Below are 22,250 nucleotides of genomic sequence, written 5' to 3' on the forward strand. Positions count from 1 at the left end.
TAAATATAGAAGGACAATGGCATGCATTAAAAAAGAATTGATCACCATGATCCAATAAAAAAGTTGCAGAAATCAAATGTTTCCATGCCTGGAGGGAGAAAGAGGATTAATTTATTATTTAATTGCTTATTATTATAAAATAATAATTCCTAAATAATTTTATGTTGGGACATTTCAATTGCAACCCCTTAAATAGTTGAGCTTAAAGGAAGATTATATGTTTTGACATAGCTTGAATTTAAACAGCAGTTTAAAGTCCAGTGTGTAACATTTAGGAGAATCTATTGTCAGAAATGTAATATAATATTCATAGGTATATTTTCATAATAAGAATCATTGTGTTTTTGTTACCTCAAAATGAGCTGTTTGTATCTACTGACACCACTTGTTGCCTTCCCTGCAGTCCGCCATGTTGAACCACCATGTTTCTACAGAGTTTCATGGCCACTATAGTTTCTCCTGCATGTTTCACAGCCTGTTCTCATTCCCAGGTCGTCAAATAAAGATGCAACTTCTCCGCTAGATGCCACTAAATCCTACACACTGGTCCTTTAAGTTGAGATACTACTAGTAACTTATATATACCTTACTAGTAGTAATAAATAAATAAAACCTTACTAGTAGTAAGGTATGAAGCACACTGATGCCTACCTATTGCCTCAATATGTCTCTGCAGCTGCAGCAAATATTTTATACTTATCTAGGTGGGATTCTGGGCCTTTACAGACACTTTGCCTGTGTGTACAACAGAGACAGATCTGTAACTCTCACTCTCACTGGTCTCTGGAGTTGCCCTAATGTGTGTCTTATTGAGAATCTGTGACATTTCATTCATTCTGGTACCACTGGTTTCCCTTATTCTCTTTTGCTTGCTCTCTCGATTACATGAAGAATATTATTTTCCCTATGCAGCGCAGTATTATCTAATTAGTTGGTCTTTTCTAGCCTTGAGCGCCTATATCCCCTTCTCCCTCTTTTCCCCATCCAACCTGTCTCAGGAGACCATCAAGCTTGTCTATGGCTCTACCCAAATCCACAGAGAAATGTCTTCATTAAAAAAAAAACTCTCAATATCCTCTAAAATTAGGCCTGGGAGTGATTACACCATCACAGTTTGTGGTTAACACCTTTTGTTTTCTCTTCCTTTTCATCAAAGGGTACAGCAACAGTTGTTTGTGATGGGTCCACACTTCAAGGAGCAGTTTGTTTGCATTTAGCAGCCAGATCCATAATGATGATGTGAATGTTTGAATAAGGGGAAATCTTTCCTTGTTGCCTCAGCACAGTAATCTGACTGCACGACTGATATCACAGCGTCTTTCACTGACAAAGGGAGGTACAGCAGCACAAACAATACACCGTCTATGTCGTTGCCCAGTCTCTGACAGCTGTGTAAACTCACGTGCATGAATACACAAACGCATGCTAGCACACACACACACAATCTTTTTTATATCACAAAAGGATGAGAGCCTTCTATAAACAATCACTGCGGCTTTTGTTGGGGCATGACTGCTGGTTTCTGAATATGCACAATAAGACGTGCACACCGCTTTATCTGCTGCAAACAAAGATGGAGAGATGATTCCCCCATTTTAGATTTCATGTAATCCTCTGATGTCTCTGGGAAAATTCTTAAATTTATGTTGACAAAAGAGGCACATGAAGGGTAAATAAGTAAATAATCAAGAACAGCACATTTGAAACAGTAAAGCTGGACCTAAACCAAGGATCTGCCAGCAAGGGGACTTTTCCAGCCGGCAGCTCAATGAAAAAAAAAAATGACCCTGTCTCTGGTTCTTTTCCTTCCTAGGAGCACTTTTGATAGGTACTGACCACTGCAGACCGGGAACACCCCACAAGAGCTGCAGGTTTGGAGATGCTCTGACCCAGTCGTCTAGCCATCACAATGTGGCCCTTGTCAAAGTGGCTCAGATCCTCACGCTGCCCATTTTTCCTGCTTCTAACACATCAACTCTGAGGACAAAATGTTCACTTGCTGCCTGATATATCCCACTCACTGAGAGGAGATAATCAGTGTTATCCACTTCACCTGTCAGTGGTCACAATCTTATGGCTGTTTGCCGTCATGTTTTTTTTTTTACTATATGATTAAATAAAAACACAATTCTGTTGTTTAACATGTATTATTTAGCACAAAATAATAGTCAGGTGCATGCAAAGACTTGATAAGGTGAGAACAAATTTCAGGCCTTTGTTGTTTGGCTGCGAACAACAAATATGATATAGAATTATGGTATAAGAATGTATAGTTGTTGTAAAGTTGTTAAACCTACAGTAGGACATTTTTATAAAAATAACTTTTTGTTATATTTGCTGGAACTTTCACTACATCCTGACAGTAGTATAAGAGACTTTGACTTGGTGGCTTGAAGATAGTTAATTGAGGAGTCTCATTCCCAGGTCATCAAATATTGATGCTGGGAATGAGACTCAATTAACTATCTTCAAGCCTCCAACCCAAAGCGTCTTGCCATCTTTCTTGGCTCTGATTAGTTGTTGGTTTCACAGATTATCTGGTTCATGTACTACTGTCAGAATATAGTAAAAATTTCAGCAAATATGACAAAAAATTATTTTTATGAAAGTAACCTTCTGCAGCTTTAAGTATGATGTTAGCAATGGTATTTTCAAAACTATTTTCAGAAAATTTTGCTTTCTTGTAGTACCTGAATGTTGAAGTCGCCCTACTATAAGTTGATGTTTTTCTATTAAAACAAATTGTAATTGTAATGAAAGATAACTTGTACTGACCCTTTACAGACTTTGGGTTTACTTGCATTAAGCCCCACTGCCATTTCCCTGTTTGTGTGTGTGTCTATGAAGGAGCTATAACTGAGGACACACTGAGGGCTCAAGGTCTAGTGAAGGCCACAGGAGGCAATCATACATCCTTGCTTTTGTCAAACATCTGACAGACATCTCACACTGAGAAATAGAAACACTTCTTATACAGTATGTGTTTACATGATGCTTACAGTATAGATACATGTCATATGTAATTAGGAAAGTCATGTTCCTTTGTCCATCCTGTGATTACAGATCAGGCCTTTAACTCATATTATCTACTCTGAGATCGGAATTGAGCCACTGCAACTTAAGTAAAACAAATACTAACTAGTAAATCTGGAATTCATGCCTCTTTTAACACAACATGTTGAAAATATTAGTACTGTAAGCATAAAATACTATTCCAGCATGTCCATGAAGATGGAGCAGTCACATGGGACAGACTTGGCAGCAGAGGTAAAAAATATTCTGACTTTTAGTCCACAAACACTGGATCCACAAACACTGGATAGACAAGGCAGGGTATGCTTTAGGGCGTGGCAACCTTGTGATTGACAGGTCATTCTCAGTGAGTCTGTCCAGCTTAGCGCACTGAACTCAGATCAAACTGTCAAACTAGGCAGTGCTGATCAAATATCAATCAACATTCTGTTACCGTGTTGACTACTTCTCTTCTCAAATCTTTATGGCAAGCTGCCATCATGCTACAAGTTGAAACCAAGCGCAGCCAACGAGAGCAACTCAACTCACAGTAGGTCACCTCTGCTGGTTGCAAAAAACAACATGGTGACAGCCATGATGCCAAACTCCAGGCTTTAAAACATTATGCCACTTTAAAATTGTTTTCCTTCAACAAAGAAATTCATAAAAATATGTCTTCCAATTTACCCTCATACCTACTTATCATCTCCACTTATTCCATCCTGCTCTCACTCTCTCTCTCTCCTTCCATTTGCCTATCTAACTCTATCTTAACATGTACTTGCCTTCGTCCAGCCTGGCCTTGTGGAAGCTCAGATAACACCGAGACGCCCATTCAGTGTTTATCAGAGCAGCCCAAGCTCTGTATCTGCTGCAGGCCAGACTAAGGAGAATGGGATGCTTATCTCCACTTAAGTGTTAACTAAAGTGGAGATTACACTAAACTGGACTCTGCTAGCTCCACGCAAATCATACAGACTGAATGTAGGTTCAAGTTTAAAACATGGGATGGAAAGCTTCGTTTTTATTTGTTCTAAGATAGAAAGATGTTGTTTAAAGCTGATTACGTTTTCATATTAATAGCTGATCAAATGAATGTGTAACATCAAAGGTGTCAGTGGTAGTGACTACCCTACAGAGAGTTATCACTAACTCTGCAGCCGCAGATGTTTTCAGTGAAAAATCTCTGACAATGCCCCTGTGCACTACCTGCCCAGCACCAAACAGCAGAAGGACACAGTAAGACACTAGCTGGTAAACACAGTGCATCATTTAGAAGCTAAAGAGCCAGTGATTTTGTTCAGGAGTTGGTGGAAATTAAAAACAGAAGTATGTCATTGTTGCGTTTACAGCTTGTTCCACAAGTGGCCAAAAAAGTCAATTAATGCAGCTTTAACTGTACGGTATGTCATTTTTGCTGCTAGGGGGTTTCTCATGTCAAAATAATAAAGAAAGACCAAGTGAAGCAGCGTGGGATCATGGGAGTTGTTGTCTTCACCACCATTGCCGTCATTGCAGTCAGCTCCTCCCGGTTAGGCTTCCTTCAGTGTTCATGGTTCAGGAGGTTTCTGAGCCTGCCAGCTGACCTGCTGCTAACATTAACTCAGCTTGTTTCTCTTACAACTTAAGATCCAGACTTACCAAAGTTTTTTACTGGGAGCCGAACTAGAACTCTGCAGAGGTCTCCTCCTCTCCAAAACATACAAGCAAGCTGATTAAAATTGCTAAAAACACTGAATAAAGCAGTTCCACGAAGTATCTCACTTATGAAGCATAATCTGTGGAATTTATAATCGACCCTCTGAAAATGAACAAAGTCTACTTCACAACTCTATAACGATGTTTTGTCTTGAATTTTTTTATTTGACCATTTTCAGGCCAAACTCCTAACTTTGAGTTAGTATTTAAAATCTGAAACTGAAAACCTCTAAATTGATGTATTATTGCTGTTGTTACCCAGTAACATTTTATGACTTGACAACCCTCCCAATTTGCCCTCTCTGGAGTCACAATTCTCCTGTATTAGTCCCGATTCATGACAAATGTTTGCACCTTTTTTCCCCTTTTCGTTAGCAACCTGTTTCTGACACTGTACAGTGTTTATAAGCCCTACCACTCTAAAAATCTACAGTTTCCACCCGTACAACAATACAACTACACCAAATGTTGTTTTCTGGCATGCACATGAAGAGAGCCACTCCGTCTCTGAAACTCAGATTTTTCTAGTGGAAGACCTCTGTATTTCCTCTCCCACTTTGGTTTCGAGATCCTCCCTATTTTTGAGATCTAATATTTGGCAAGTATGCTTAATGTATTCCTTCATCCACACATAAGAGGCTACTAAAATGGTTCCTTGTCCTTTTACACATGGCTTCTTGACAAGTCAGACAGTTCCTGACGACTGGAAGTGTTACACATGAAGCCACAGCATGGTGGCCATTTCACTTGCATAGAGACAGAGCTAGTTCCCCTGCAGCCATCCCTCCACTCACTCTGTGATCAGAGGAGAAAACCGCTGCAAGGCTCAACAGAAACTGCAGAAAATTTATGATGAGACAAAAAGGTGGGTGCTGTACTTGCTTAAGTTACATGAGACATGTTTGAAAGTGTATGCTGTGTTTCCACTCTAAAGAAAAGAGGGCTCTTTTTCATATTACTGAACAACTTATGACTCATACTGTTCTCAGCCAAGTATCCCTTGAAATTCTGTTCATGTAAACCATAGTTTATCTGCTGTAACCATTGTTCTAACCATACCATAACCATACTGTAGTCCAAAGCCTACCTTATTCTCCATGAACGTCTGTACAAAATTTTACTGCAATCCGTCCAACAGTTGCTGAGACATATGAGTCTTGACCACAATGGTGGACCAACCAACTGACATTGCCATCAAGGTTAGGAAGCACATGGTTGTAAGAAGAGCTTGGTTAAGATTAGGAAAGATTGTGGTCATGGTTTAAAACCAATGTTGGGCCACCCAGATAGCTCACCCGGTAGAGCTGGCTGCAGCAGCCATGAGTCCAAATCCGACCTGTGGCCATTTCCTGCATGTCATCCCCCCCCCCTTTTCCTGTATATCTTCAGCTGTCCTATCTAAAAATCCCCCCAAAAATTATTTAAAATAAAAAACAAACCAATGTTGACGAACAGAGGTGTTCCGAGATGAAGACACATACCTTGCCGGTCCATCCTTTCATGCTAAACCCATCCCTATGGACTTCTGTGTCTGTACAACAATATACTGCCACTTCTGCCTTTAAGCCTGACAGACAAGAGTCATGTCACATCACTTTTAGGTATGAACAAACAAATGCTGTTGTTTTCTTGGGAGGACACTGTGGTGCATCAAAATGCAACATGTCTGCCTGCTCAGCACCTCTCCATCCATCCCATGCTCATTTGCCTGTTTACTGCCTTGCTGACCTTTTTTACATGTGAGTCCCTTTTGCTTTCCGTCAGTGCTGCTCAGCCACACACTCAATAATCTCTCTCTCACACTTTACTAGTACCTCATGACTTGCTATTAAGAAATCAAATGAATCCCATCTACATGCAGCCTACAAGCTCCAGCGGCCTCTCTTTGAGACAGACGGGGAGGCCAGCTCCTATAAATCAGCATAGCTGAGATATTTGTGGCCAACTTGGGACAAGATTTATGCCGGCTGGATATTGGAGAGCGTCTATCAGACTCTCACAGAAGGGCTGAGGGTGGCTGGGGGTGGGGAAGGTGAAGGTAGACAGGAGGAGGTTTGTGGGTGGAGGAGGGGATGGAAGGAGGGTCTTTGTCATGAAAGACAGAGAAAGGGTTCTAATGGAAAGAATACATAAAATGAGAGAGGATGAGTGCACATACCAACAGGAGTCCTGAGTGGGGAGTCAGTTGAGATGTGTAGTGCCAGGGAGGTGTGGCAGGCAGAGAGATGGATGGGGAGAGATTGCAGAAGGGTAAAGAGGCAGTGCCAGGTTGTTATAGAGAGCTATGAATTAACTCTGGCTGTCATATGCGGATAACCTGAGAACAACCCCACACACATCTTCAAGCTACCATATCCAGGACATCATCAAGGATGTCAGTTGACTAAATCCTACAGGAAAATAGGAAAATATGGCCAACTCCACCAATTCATCTTCAAAAATGTACTATATTTTAACTTGCAACTACATTTTTGTCAGCTTTTGCTTCACCTTGCTCTCCATAATGATGATACAAACTAGAACATTACCAAGAGATCAGTTCAAAAGGTCTAAGGGGAGTTCGCTATAGGCTGGCTAGGTGATGCTCACGTCGAGGGGTATTTTATATACGATCAAATACTATCAAACCTCACAATGTTGGTTTCACACCAGAGGGTTGACAAGAGCATTTTTCATCCTGGGTAACATCAAGGCCAAAAGCTTTTACTAGCTGACATAGCTTAACACTGGAACTGTTTAGATTGCAGGGTATAACACTGTTGCAAGCTATACATGTTGCTGTTTTTCAGTGCCTTTGGGACAAAATGAATAAGAGGTATGTTGTACCATAAAGGGGTTGAATATGTATAAAGAAATATCTATTATGAACTCTACCTTAACCAGTTGAGGGCAGGCTATCTGAAGGTATGTGCCAACATATCCATTTTTGCATTTCATTAGCCGTGTTTCCATCAACATATTTTGATGAACATTTTTAAGCATTAACAAAAATGTCCTCAATTTTGTAAATAAGTTTGCACACTTTGTCATGCCTTGGCACGCAAAACGTTGCGCTGGAAAAAAATGTGGGCAATTGTCCAGAATGAAAGTAGTACTGAGTTGTTTAATGGGTAATACCTTTCATAATACTCTTCATCTTATATTACTTGTCGCTAACTCTCTCTGAAGGAGAGTTTTTCTCCAGTGGAGCAGCCTGATACTGAAGCTGTAAGTTTCTTGTTGAATTATGTATTTTGAATTAAGAAATTTAACAGGCAGAGCTGCGCTCCAGCATTGATTGCATGAATAACAGGAGGTCTTGTATTGGCAAGAAGCCACACAGCTGCAGCTGTCAGATTTTTCTCTATCAGGGAGTGCACTGAATGGGACACATTAGGACAATGCTCTTGGTTTTTATCTTCTAGTTCTCTAAAGGCTGTCTGGGAATCAGGCTCTGTGGTATTGTTCCTGAACTGCAGACATGGTATATAAAGACAAAAGCCCCAGCAACTTTCTCAGCTTTGTGTCCCAAAAGCCTATAGAATGTCACACCTATACATGTCCTTTGGGCTTTATGTCTGAGATGAACGTCAAGAAGTCTGGCGTGTCAGGTATCCAACCTACATAGAACAATGCTGGAAGATAATGCGCAGGAACAACCTCCATTTGTCATTCAATCAAACACAGGGCCAGATTTATGTCAGTGTGTCACTTTTATGAAAGGGAGGTGGAGGGCAGTTTGCACACATAACAGTAAGAAAATGGGGAACACAAGCTGTATGAGCAACAATTAGATACTGCATAACAAGATTTTTCACTTTAAAAAATTATATTCCAATCCGCAAACATTTAGCATAGAGAAAGCGCCGGATTTGTGAAGCAATGGCAGCTTGAGGAGGCAGCGAGGGACTGAAGAGGCCCCAGAATAATCATATTTTGGAATATCAAATTAAACTTCTCTTTTTAGCTGACCCCATATGTTTGAATTAATCTTTTTTATTTTGAAGGAAATGAAAGTGAATAGCATTCACTGGAGAGCGCACTCATCACCAGACAGCCAGCGATTCCATATGCTGCGGTGCTCCATCTAATTACAGGGCTGCGCCAAGGCACACTTAAATTCAATCCAAGACGAGCGGTGAGTAAATGCAACAAGGGTATATAACAATGTGGATTTTAAAAAGAAAAACAAGGAACAGTAAACACTGTGCTGCCAAGAAATGATAGGGTCCTACTTTAGACCTTTCAGCAGCAAGCTCTACAAAAGTGAACTGTTAAATCAGGGTCAATGCTATAAGTTTGTCTAGTTTGTGTCATTTTTGCATTGTGACCCCCCTCTGTTGGTTGATTGTCCAAAATCCCTCAAAACGGGAGATGGTTCAAGCCCTTGCTGAAGAAGTTTACACAATGCTGATTACACCTATCACCACCAGGCAAATGTCTGTTATTCGCAGTATACATTCTTGTGTTAGATCACCAGCAATGCCGGTGTTTTAAACCCAAAAGACCGCATCTACTAACCAGTGGATGAGGCACAATCCATCCTGACTCCGTAGGCTCCCGGCTAATCCGAAAGTAGGCAAATAAGTGGAGCTGAGGGGGGTGACAGAGGACCATGACGACACACGCCTGTCACTCAATTATGCATAACTTTATTTCTATAAAAATTCACCCCACACAGGTGTCATGAACGGAGAAATGAGCTACAAAGATCAAAAAATCTTTGGAACCAGGCTGTAAACATGTTTATTTCTGCTGTAAAGTTGGGGATTTTAATATGTTTTTTTTTTAATGGTGATTTTAATTGAATATATCAATTCAAAATATTCTTTGTTCTTTGTTCAAGGCTGGCTGTGGCTCAGAGGCAGAGCAGGTTGTCCCCTGCCACGTGTCGAAGTATCCTTGAGCAAGATACTGAACCCCGAATTGTTCCCGATGCACAGCATCGGTGTGTGAATGTGTATGAATGTGTTTCTGTTCGATGGACTTTGCCATCACTGAGTGAATGTGTGTGAAAGGGTGAATGTGGCACGTAGTATAAAAGCGCTCTGAGTGGTCGGAAGACTAGAAAGGCGCTATACAAGTACAGGTCCATTTACCATTTACCATTTGTGTAATTACGCACTGCCAGAGAGGGAGACAAAAAGTCTGCACTGCAGGTTTAATAACAGATGCGCAAAAAATATATTGAATTAGCCTTGTTGTTTAAGGACCTGGTGAATCGCTCTCACCCTTTGATGTGGCTATAGGTCCTTGATGGCAACATCACTGCAGGACCTCAATAGGAATACTTGATCAGACAGTGCACATATGGTTTTGAAAGTCAATGACAAATGACTTATTTTGCCCTTAAGTGATAAGGACTTGTTGAATCCATCATGTCCATCAAAATTAATCTTGTAGTGTAGTGATCTCCTAATGAACAAATAAACAGATAGACTGGTTTCATCTGGGGGCTCAAACACTACTGACTTCCTTGTTTAAATGTATTTGTCTCATGTGCTTCCATTTGAACAAATATGGCTTCCTGTTAGGTGATAAGATTATGTTTTCTTTCCATTTCATGTCAGCATCGTCCAGAACCCAGAGAATCAGCAGGAGCAGACACACCCAGAGCTTTTAGCATGATCTTCTCTGATCTCATACTGGTTGTATTTACACTGTAAACTTCCCACATACTTTCAGTATGTGAAGGAAAAGGCCAGTCTTGTGAGATTATTAGCCCCCAGTGCTGTTGAGCCAGTTGGCCTAGAACTGACCTGCAGAAAACAAGACACAGAGACACCAGCTGAGAGTAGGAATAAAGAATACATTTTAAGTGAGGGCTGGTATGAAATATGGAGACCAAGAAGGGAGATGTGGAGAAGGAATGGGGAAAATCAGGTGAAAGATAAGGAGAGGTTGACAGGCAGGGAGAGGAGATGAAGGGAAAAAGAGGTGGGGGTCGACAGTGAGGGGAACTCCTGCCTTTGAACTTGTCAAGGTCAACTCCTTTAATTTCTGTACCAAGGCACTGCAGTAGGTTTGCACGAGTTCCAAACACCCACAACTCCTCCAGTCAAGCATGCAGAGATGGGGCCAAGTCCCAGTTTGGGAAGCGGGTCTGTTGATGCCTTGAGGCATAGAGTCTCCTTCACCACCGCTTCTAGCAGACAAGGGCCCTGCATTAATCATGTGAAACGTGATAGTCCCACCCCTCCCCCTGGAGGTTGGCCCCTAAACAGACTGTGACAGAGGGGCCTCTCTCTGTAGCACTTCAGCTCACCTGTACTGCTGTGCACACTGAGTTTAAAACCCTTGAAGGAAGTTCCAGGTTCAAACTCTGCACGAGGCCAAAAGAAACAAACAAGGGACAAGAGTAGAGATGCAGCCTTAACGTTCTATCACTGACTGAAAAGTACTAATTCACAATGTTGTCTAGCCAGTGGCTGATCTAATTAGCTTAACTGACCTTCCAAGTTCAAACCAGTCATGCTAGCCTGCAGGTACGCTAACTCTAACTAGCCTGATGACCTTCCAAGATCACGAATGCCACAGTCATGAATGAATGAGGAAAAAGCCAATCGCATTCTCATGGTGCTGAAGCCCTACTGTAGGCCCTGTCTGCTGAAATCCTCTTTAGTTTAGTTCTTTGATAGAAGAAACACATTTAAGGAAATAAACTAATACATTTTTTTTTTAAATACTTAAGGTAAGTGCTAATTATAAGTTATCGTTTTCTATATTTTATTGGAATCTTTTTTTCAAGATACTGAGTAAAAAACATAACTTACTAATACACGGCCCCTACAACTGTATCTTTGGGGGTGACTGCCTTCCCAAGAAAATAAAAGAATGGTGGGGGTGGATGGAAACCACTGTTTGTTTCCCTTTGCTGCATGTCATCCCCTCTCTCTCTATGTTTCTCTTTTTTTGCATTTTTTGCACATTTTAAAGTGTACATTTTACCTTTTATATATATATATATATATATATATATATTTTTTTTTTTTTTTTTTTTTTTTTTTTAATATATTATATGTTGTATGTATATCTGATGCTGATTCTGATCTGATATGATACAGTGTATGCTGATTGAGTTTTCTGTGCTGACCTCTGTGCTGTTTCACATTCCTGCTTTTTACAAGCTCTACAGTTAACTAATTAGTAATAAAGTTCACTGGTTTGGTGCTGTTCTGGGGCAAGGTTTGTGACACACTTTGCTCCATGTGATTGGTGTGGACCACACAAACAGAGAGGCACTCATCTGATTACCTCACAACTCATAGAGAATCTCACAGGCATTACCAAATCAATACATTGATTATTAAATCTTATACACCAATTTCCTACAAGTTGCACAATTGTGTTAAGATTTAAGAACACTAGAATGAAGCAAATTGCTATAAATAAATATTTATTCATATATTTGGTACAAATAGACTTTGCATTGGTTACTTTCTACTGCACATGAAGTGGTGTGGCTGCTACCAGTCATTATTATGCAGTATCTGTAGAAAAAGGAATGCTATGTTCACATGGAACCTTTATGTACATATATATGACCCTTAATGACAAGCTCTACAAGGGTCAAATATCACCTGTACTTCAACGAGAATTAAAATTACTAAAACATTATTAAACTGTCCTGTACAATGTTCTTCTTGTAGAATGTGCAAAAATGTGCAAAAATAACTTAAATTTGAAACTTAGACTGGGAGAGAAAACTGAACAGAGTCACCTGAGGCTAGTCGTACATGTTAGGTCATAGACCCTACACAACTTCTCTATTTTCTCTTGGCTATATATATTTACATATTTTTTATTTCATTGTTTCCCTTTAATTTCTCCATTTTGATCTGCTAAGGCCAATGGTAATGTGGACTGGGTTGCCACAATAGATGGGGGGTGGGAGTTAATTGTTTTGTATTGTGTTTGTTATTTATTGCCCATGTTAAATAACAATAAAAAGTTGAAAGCAATAAAAAGGATATGTTAAAGTCTACCTGATGAGTGTCCAGTTTTAGCTTTGTGTTGTTTGGTATCTGGCTCTTGAGCTGCTAAATGCTCCACTATGTTCACCAGCTAGTCGCTACCTTTTTATGTCTCCTGTTGGCAGTGTTTGGTAGTAACTAATTACATGTTATCAGGATGTTGTAATCAGATTACAGAAAATAACTATTGTTTTTAAAAAATGTGTAATTATAGATAAATTGTGATGGATTACTTGAATACATTTTTGATTTTGTGACACATTTTGTGACTGCGTCCATTTCTTTGATATAAATGACAATATTTTCAGTGTTTGATTTTAAGTAATCCAAAAGTATTCAGATTAGGAATGCACAATAATTATCTGGGCAGATAAATTATCAGGGCAGACAAATTATTGGAAAAAAAAAGAAAATGGGAAATGTATTATCAATTATTGGGATAATTAAATTACAGCCGATAATTTATTTTAAATTCTTATGCAATACAATTGATAGACTCAATGTCCTATGAAAGCCAAAGTATGTTTGTGAAGTTTCTTGATGACCTTTACCAAAAAACTTTAATGAACAACTGAAACGTCAGACCTGTTTGTTGTTGTTAACAATATTAATGTTAGATTTGGTTAGAACAGAGCTATGGAACATTAAAAACATCTACATCTTAGCCATTCTTACAATGAAGTGTGCATAAAGTAAGTTAGAGGAACAGCACCACACCACAGAGATATTTTTAGCCGCTATAGTTAGCCAGCCCCCAGTAGCCGGTGCGGTCCGACCGAAGGTAGCTTCTGTTAGTCGTCCTCCGGTAGTTCCCCTGGTAGTTCCCCTGGTAGTTCCCCCGGTAGTTCCCGAGCAGCCGTGAAGACAGGGAGGCTGGGTGACTGAGCGAAGGAAGACTAAAACGCCGAGGCCCACAGTTCACCACCAACCCATTCCCGTTTCTAATAAATTGTCCCCACTCAGCGACACACCCGCTGAGGAACCAACTCCGATCATTGGCGGCTCCAACGTGAAGTTAGCGAAGCCAGCGGCCATAGTTAAATGTATCCCTGGGGCCAGAGCGGGCGACATTGAATCATATTTAAAACTGCTGGCTACAGATAAACATAAATATAGTAAGATTGTTATTCACGTCGGCGGTAATGACACCCGATTACGCCAATCGTGTAGAGTCGGTGTGTAATTATGCTAAAACTATGTCGGACTCCGTAGTTTTCTCTGGACCCCTGCCCAATGTGACCAGTGATGACATGTATAGCCGCATGTTGTCATTCCACCGCTTGCTGTGGAGGTGGTGTCCCGCAAACGATGTGGGCTTCATTGATAACTGGAAGCCTTTTTGGGGAAAACCTGGTCTGATTAGGAGAGACGGCATCCATCCCACTTTGGATGGAGCGGCTCTCTTATCTAGGAATATGGCAAAGTTTATCTCTAAAACCTGACAGTCCAGAGTTGGGACCAGGAAGCAGAGCTGCTGTCTTACACACTTCTCTGCTCTTCCATTAGAACAGTCACCCACCCAAAACCCCATAGAGACTGTGTCTGTCCCCCGACCACCTAAATTATTTAAAGAAATAAAAACAAGAGGAATTCAACATAAAAACCTAATAAAAATTCAAACTAACTCCTCAGTAGCACAAAATAAAAGATCGAAGTGTGGGCTGTTAAATATCAAGTCGTTTTAATGGACCCTAAACCTAACCTAAATTATAATTCATTTGAAAGCCTTGTTCTTAGTCTTTTTCACCCAAACTGGAAAACACTGCAGCCAGTTCTATTTGTTATAGTGTACCGCGCTCCTGGACTGTACTCTGATTTTATATCTGAATTCTCAGAGTTTTTATCAAGTTTAGTCCTTAAATCAGATAAAGTAATTATTGTAGGTGATTTTAATATTCATGTGGATGTTGACAATGACAGCCTTAGTAATGCATTTATATCATTAATAGACTCAATTGGCTTCTGTCAGAGTGTAAATAAACCAACTCATTGTTTTAATCACACTCTTGACCTCGTTCTTTCATATGGCATTGATATTGAACATTTAATAGTCTTCCCACATAATCCTTTCCTATCTGACCATTATTTAATAACTTTTGAATTCATACTATTAGATTATAAGCCATTAGGCAAAACTTCCTACAGCAGATGTCTATCTGACAGTGCTGTAGCTAAATTTAAGGAGGAGATTCCTTCAATGTTTAATTCAATGCCATGTCTGAATTTAACAGAGTCCTATAATAGCTTTAGTCCCTCTGAAATTGATAATCTTGTCGATAGTGCTGCAGGCTCACTACGATCAACATTAGACTCTATCGCTCCTATAAAAAGGAAATTATTAAAACATAGGAGACTAGCACCGTGGTACAACCACCAAACCCGCCAGTTAAAGCAAATAGCTAGGAAATCTGAAAGGAAATGGTGCTCTTCCAAATTATCAGAATATCGCTCAATTTGGCAAGATAATCTTAAAACTTATAGAAAGGCCCTCCGTAATGCCAGAGGAGCCTATTACTCAGCACTAATAGAAGAAAATAAGAATAACCCTAGGTTCCTCTTCAGCACTGTAGCCAGGCTGACAGAGAGTCACAGCTCTATGGAGCCACATATCCCCATAACCTTAAGTAGCAACAACTTCATGAGCTTCTTTTATAATACAATTATTACTATTAGAGAGAAAATTAATCACCAGCTGCCATCAACAGTTATCAGTGGCTCTCCAAGTTCAGGGACTTTTACTAATAAACTTAGATATATATTTAGACTGTTTTTCTGCTATCGATCTTCATCAGTTAACTTCAATAATTTCTTCATCGAAGCCATCAACCTGTCTGTTAGACCCAATCCCAACTAGGCTGCTTAAAGAAGTGTTTCCCTTAATTGGCACTTCTTTACTGGATATGATTAATCTTTCTTTATTATCGGGATATGTACCACAGTCCTTTAAAGTAGCTGTAATTAAACCCCTTCTTAAAAAGCCCACTTTTGACCCAGGGGTTTTAGCCAACTATAGACCGATTTCTAACCTCCCCTTCCTCTCTAAGATTCTGGAGAAAGTAGTCGCCAAAGAGTTGTGTGACTTTTTACATAACAATACTTTATTTGAGTATTTTCAGTCAGGATTTAGAGTTTATCATAGCACAGAGACAGCTCTGGTTAAAGTTAATAATGACCTTCGGATTGCTTCTGACAATGGACTTGTCTCTGTACTTGTATTATTAGATCTTAGTGCTGCATTTGACACCATTGACCATGTTATTCTTTTACAGAGACTTGAGCATCAAATTGGCATTAAAGGAACTGCACTAAGCTGGTTTAAGTCATATTTATCAGATCGTTCGCAGTTTGTACATGTTAACGATGAATCTTCAATAAATACTACAGTTAGTCATGGAGTTCCACAAGGTTCTGTACTTGGACCAATACTATTTACTTTATATATGCTCCCTTTAGGCAACATTATTAGGAATCACTCCATTAACTTTCACTGTTATGCAGATGATACGCAGTTATATCTATCGATCAAGCCAGATGAAATTAATCAATTATCTAAATTACAAACATGTCTTAAGAACATAAAATCCTGGATGAGCAGCAATTTTCTGATGTTAAACTCAGAAAAAGCTCTTGTTCTTGGCCCCAAAAACCTTAGAGACTCACTGTCTAAAGATAAGGTTACTCTAGATGGCATTACCTCGGCCTCTAACACCACTGTCAGGAATCTTGGAGTTATCTTTGATCAGGATTTGTCATTTAACTTCTACATAAAGCAAACCTCCAGGCCTGCCTTCTTTCATTTACGTAATATTACAAAAATTAGACACATCCTATCACAGACAGATGCAGAACAACTAATCCATGCATTTGTTACTTCAAAGCTGGATTACTGCAACTCTTTATTACCAGGTTGCCCCAATAAGTCCATTAAAACGCTCCAATTAATTCAGAACGCTGCAGCACGAGTACTGACAGGAACTAGAAAAAGAGATCACATCTCTCCTGTACTAGCTTCTCTGCACTGGCTCCCTTTAAAATGTGAGTTTAATTTAAAATCCTCCTCCTCACCTATAAAGCTCTTCATGGTCAGGCCCCTTCATATCTTAAAGAGCTCATAGTACCCTATCACCCCTCTAGAACACTACGTTCTCTGAATGCTGGGTTACTTGTGGTTCCTATAGTCTCTAAAAGTAGAACAGGAGCCAGAGCCTTCAGTTACCAAGCTCCTCTCCTGTGGAACCAGACACCCTCTCCACATTCAAGAGTAGGCTTAAGACGTTCCTCTTTGATAAAGCTTATAGTTAGGGCTGGATCAGGTGAGTCCTGAACCATCCCTTAGTTATGCTGCTATAGGCCTAGACTATCAGGGGATTTCTCATGGTGCACTGAGCTCCTCCCTTCCTCTCTCTTTCTGCACTCATTCATGTCCCATTCATGCATGTTACTAACTTCACTTCTTCTCCGGAGTTCTTGTGCTTTCTCGTCTCAAAGGTTCTTATCGATCCTGGTGGAGCCTCCTGCCATGGTCCTGCTAGATTGCCATTGCCAATACTGTTGTTACTGTGCACCTGTCTGTCTCTCTCTCTCTCTCTCTCTCTCTCTCTTGTCTCTCTCTCTCTCACCCCAACTGGTCGAGACAGACGACCACCCACCTAGAGCCGAAGGATCTGTCCTAGGTTTCTGCCTTTTAACAGGCAATTTTTCCTTGCCCTTGTCGCCAAGGTCTTGCTCATGGTGGTACTGTTGGGTCTCTGTAAATAATGTTATAAAGAGTTCGGTCTAGACCTGCTCTATTTGAAAAGTGTCCTGACATAACTTCTGTTATGAATTGGCCCTATACAAATAAAACTGAATTGAACTGAATTGAAAACTAAACAGGTTATGAACTTCTTGATGAACTTAAATTGATTGATTAAAATACAAACATTTTAAATTGTCCGTCACCATTATTCACCATGCATCCGAAATTCAGATTCTATAATTTTTTTGCAATCCAATGGATAACGTCACTAATTACATAGATTGCCATGTAATTTATAATCAGCAACTAACCTTTCAAAGTAATCTGACCCAACACTGGCTGTTGTGGTAGTCTACTGCTGCTGGAAACGAGGCTTGTGGGAACACCAAAACAATCAGCTAAAAAGCTCTGTGAAGCAAGGGGAACAGAAGAGTTTGTGATCATTCTCAGTTGGTTCTTTACTACAAGAGACTGCTTCACACAAAGCTGAAATTGTTAATACAAAAATATAGATAAGTGCAGCTTTAATGAGGGGCTTTGCCTCAAGCCTGCTGTATGGTTTTAGGTTTAGGTAGTAGCAAGTAATACACGCTGTCTTTGATTTGTAATGTGCTGGGTGTGCCTTCATGTCACTGACTGTGTGGAGAACATTTAATTCCAGCACCCTTGAGTTGGCCTCAGTGTCTGTGTGTGGGCATAGTGAGACTGTCCTCTTGTCCGTAACTTTCCTCATTCACTCATTGAGTGTCTGTTGAAAGGCATCAGAGGAGCAGTAAGTGGGTGAGCCAACACGTGTCCACCACTGTTAGAGCCGGTCAACTTACCACAGCCACTCTCCAAGCCTACTTACCGCTCACTCTGTCCAACACTGATACTGCACTAAGTCGCCTACACACAGACACACAGGATTCAGCCTGCACCCTCAACAAACAGCAAATGTAGTTTTACATTCCACACACACACACACACACACACACACACACACACACACATAATCCATGAAGGAGTGGATGGAAGCAGGAGAACACAACAACACACAGCACACATTAATAATGAGTTAACTAGGAGACCACACAACTACAAACATTAATAATTCTCCACACAACAAAGGCAGAGGGGCCCCTATAACAGACCCAAGGTCAAAGTCCAGTGTGTGTGTGTGTGTGTGTGTGTGTGTGTGTGTGTGTGTGTGTGTGTGTGTGTTCGTGCAAGTGTGCGTGCAGGCATGCTAGACTGATAGTGTGCTCTAACTCTGTGTACATCCATGCAGGATCTGTATCTGCAGCACACACACACACTTACTTTATCCACAACATGTGAGTTACTCATCAATGAAAAGACAGGGTTGTCAGTTTGTCCCTCTGAACCACATTATTGGCCATAAAGTGAACAAGACAAGTTCTATGCATGGTGTAGTATTTCCAGCAGTCATGTGTTTTACTGTGTGATACAGTGACTGAGCAGTGTAAAGAACTGATGGCTGTTTATGTAGCCTACATGTCCTACCTCCATATACTGCGGAGAGGTTTAATTAATAGTCTTCTACGCTACTGAAATGGTGTGAATTTGCATAATCAGCCATTTAATTTATAAAAAGGACCATTCTTCAGGGTGTTTTGACTGATTTAAAGCTGCCCTTATCAGTATTTCTATGGATCAACTGACTATATGCACTTTGAAGGGATCAGTCATAGTAACAAATCTACAAAAGTGATCAATAACTGTGCAGTTGCTCTTAGTGCAGTTTTGCAGCCTGTAGCTTTAAAGGACCAGTGTGTACAATTTAGTGACACCTAGCAATGAAGTTGCAGATTGCAACTAACTGAACACCGCTGCCGTCTGGTCGCCTTCCATGGAGTCCACCATTGTCCAACAGCAGCCCAGAAGGGACAAACCAAACACTAGGGCATTTTTCATGAGTTTAATGGCCACCCTAGTTTTTCATACACACTTGAAAGGTGAACTGTATTCAAGCGGTTGCGATCTGCAATTTCACTGCTAGAATGCATCTTTAAATAAAATATAAAATGAAAATGTATTTTACCTTTAAATTTCAATGCAAGCCACACATTGTTATACAGTCAGTGTAATTTTAAATTGCTTTAAATAAGAAAATTACATGAAATGAAAAATTGGCAGATAAAACAAAAGAGTAAACATAAAAAAATCAATGTTGCTTGTGTGGATTTCCTCATCATCATCTTGAGGCTGTAGTAAAACAGGAAGAAACCAACATTGATTCTAGTAAAAAAGCTGATATGATAAACTGGAAAAAGGCTGTAGTGCCAAATGGCAGCTCCTAATGCAGTTTATAAGCACGCACTAAAATCACGGTCCCCACTAACAAACACTGCAGGTAGGCTACAGAAGACAGAGGATGTCAGCTGTCCAGTTATGCCACTTATTCACTGAGCTGTCAATATATTGTCATGGAACTGATAATTACAGGGGAAACATGCTGCTGTTTGCTGAGGTGTACTGAGACTGCTGCTTTCCAGTGGGACACTTTCTCAAACAGAAAACAAAATCAATGCAATCTTCAAATTAGCCTCATCCTGTCTGCTCTAAAAGCAGTCGTGGATATAGTGGGAGTCCTCTGAGTGGAGCTAATGTGAGCGGAGGGTGCATATCTACGAATTGAATTTAATCCCATTCGTTTCAGTGTGAATCATCAGTGCAAAAACATACAGGAAGTAGAAATGTGAAAATATGAGCTATGATCTGTCTCATATTAAGGTCATTTTGGCCTAATGGACTGGGACATGAACGTGTGCCTCTCTACCTTTTGCATGAATTCCCATTATGAGAAAAGCTGGCCTGATTGTATGCGTGTCTCTCAATATTAAAATCAATTAGTCAGTGAGACATATGACCTGTTACTGATCCTACGAGGACTTACTTAATGGTCATAACACACTGTGTGGAAATTAGCATAGTGGAATAAGTGTTATGATTCAAATGAAACAGGTATACAGTAATTATTTATGAAACAAGACAACGCCATTACTGTGCATGCTGGACAGGTGTTTAACTAATAGGAGCATCAGATGAAAACGCGTTTAGCTGTTATGGTTTTCTTTGCCTTGGCTATTTGGCAATAAGGACCCATTGCTTTACATGGCACAGAAACTATATTTAAAGGGACTACTTAGCCCTGAACTAAGCCTACCAGGCAGCAGCTGCTCCCAGGTCCATTTCTCCCCTCATCAAGCAAGTCAGTTGCCTTGGGTTATATGAACAAGGTTACGTTTAGGGTCTGGCACTCCTGGAGAGCCCTACAAGAGATCTGTACCAGAGCTGGGCAGAGATGTTACAGTGTGTCAGGAAAACTGAGAAGACCTAGGGGTACTGCACTGTGTTGGTTATAAAGAAGTCAGTGTTTAGAGGAAGGGAAGCCATCTAGTTCTTTAAAAAAAAGTACAAGGAAACCGATCACAGAGCTTAAAGACCCCCTCCAAACATGTATTAGACCATATATCGAAATTGTCTGCTTGGAACAATAATGTGTGTCTGGTACATTCTTTGCAAAAATACATACAAAACATTAAAACCTCCAGAATGTCTGAATATACACATGTTGTTGATTCCTCCTATTCAATTCAATTCAATTCAATTTTATTTGTATAGCGCCAATTCATAATAGAAGTTATCTCAGGACACTTTTCAAATAGAGCAGGTCTAGACCGAACTCTTTATAACATTATTTACAGAGACCCAACAGTACCACCATGAGCAAGCACTTGGCGACAAGGGCAAGGAAAAACTGCCTGTTAAAAGGCAGAAACCTAGGACAGACCCTTCGGCTCTTGGTGGATGGTCGTCTGTCTCAACCAGTTGGGGTGAGAGAGAGAGCGAGACAGAGAGAGAAACAGACAGACAGACAGGTGCACAGCAACAACAGTATTGGCAATGGCAATCTAGCAGGACCATGGCAGGATGCTCCACCAGGATCCACGAGAACCTGCGAGACGAGAAAGCACAAGAACTCCGGGGAAGAAGTGAAGTTAGTAACATGCATTAATGGGACATGAATGAGTGCAGAAAGAGAGAGGAAGAGAGGAGCTCAGTGCACCATGGGAAATCCCCCGATAGTCTAGGCCTATAGCAGCATAACTAAGGGATGGTTCAGGACTCACCTGATCCAGCCCTAACTATAAGCTTTATCAAAGAGGAATGTCTTAAGCCTACTCTTGAATGTGGTGAGGGTGTCTGCCTCCCGAACCACAACTGGAAGCTGGTTCCACAGGAGAGGAGCTTGGTACCTGAAGGCTCTGGCTCCTGTTCTACTTTTAGAGACTATAGGAACCACAAGTAGCCCTGCATTCAGAGAACGTAGTGTTCTTGTGGGTTAATAGGGTACTATGAGCTCTTTAAGATATGAAGGGGCCTGACCATGAAGAGCTTTATAGGCAGAAGTGGGTAGTAACGAGTTACATTTACTTGAGTAAGTTTTTGAAAAAATATACTTCTAGGAGTAGTTTTAAATCACTATACTTTTTACTTTTACTTGAGTAGATTTGTGAAGAAGAAACTGTACTCTTACTCCGCTACATTAATTCAATTCAATTCAATTCAATTCAATTTTATTTGTATAGCGCCAATTCATAACAGAAGTTATCTCAGGACACTTTTCAAATAGAGCAGGTCTAGACCGAACTCTTTAAAACATTAATTACAGAGACCCAACAGTACCACCATGAGCAAGACCTTGGCGACAAGGGCAAGGAAAAACTGCCTGTTAAAAGGCAGAAACCTAGGACAGACCCTTCGGCTCTAGGTGGGTGGTCGTCTGTCTCGACCAGTTGGGGTGAGAGAGAGAGAGAGAGAGAGAGAGAGAGCGAGAGACAGAC

General features: G+C 40.4%; 1 long non-coding RNA gene across 1 annotated transcript; it reads right to left on the bottom strand.

Moving 5' to 3' along the window:
- Positions 1 to 20,998: 20,998 nt before the first annotated feature.
- Positions 20,999 to 22,233, bottom strand: LOC127378019 (uncharacterized). The gene is made up of 2 exons (XR_007887799.1): positions 22,108 to 22,233; positions 20,999 to 21,139 (listed from the first exon to the last, which is right to left on the bottom strand). It is a non-coding gene; the product is annotated as an uncharacterized LOC127378019 (long non-coding RNA).
- Between the last annotated feature and the right edge of the window lie 17 nt (positions 22,234 to 22,250).

The sequence above is a fragment of the Dicentrarchus labrax genome, unplaced genomic scaffold, assembly GCF_905237075.1.
Source record: "Dicentrarchus labrax unplaced genomic scaffold, dlabrax2021, whole genome shotgun sequence".
Taxonomy (NCBI): domain Eukaryota; kingdom Metazoa; phylum Chordata; class Actinopteri; family Moronidae; genus Dicentrarchus; species Dicentrarchus labrax.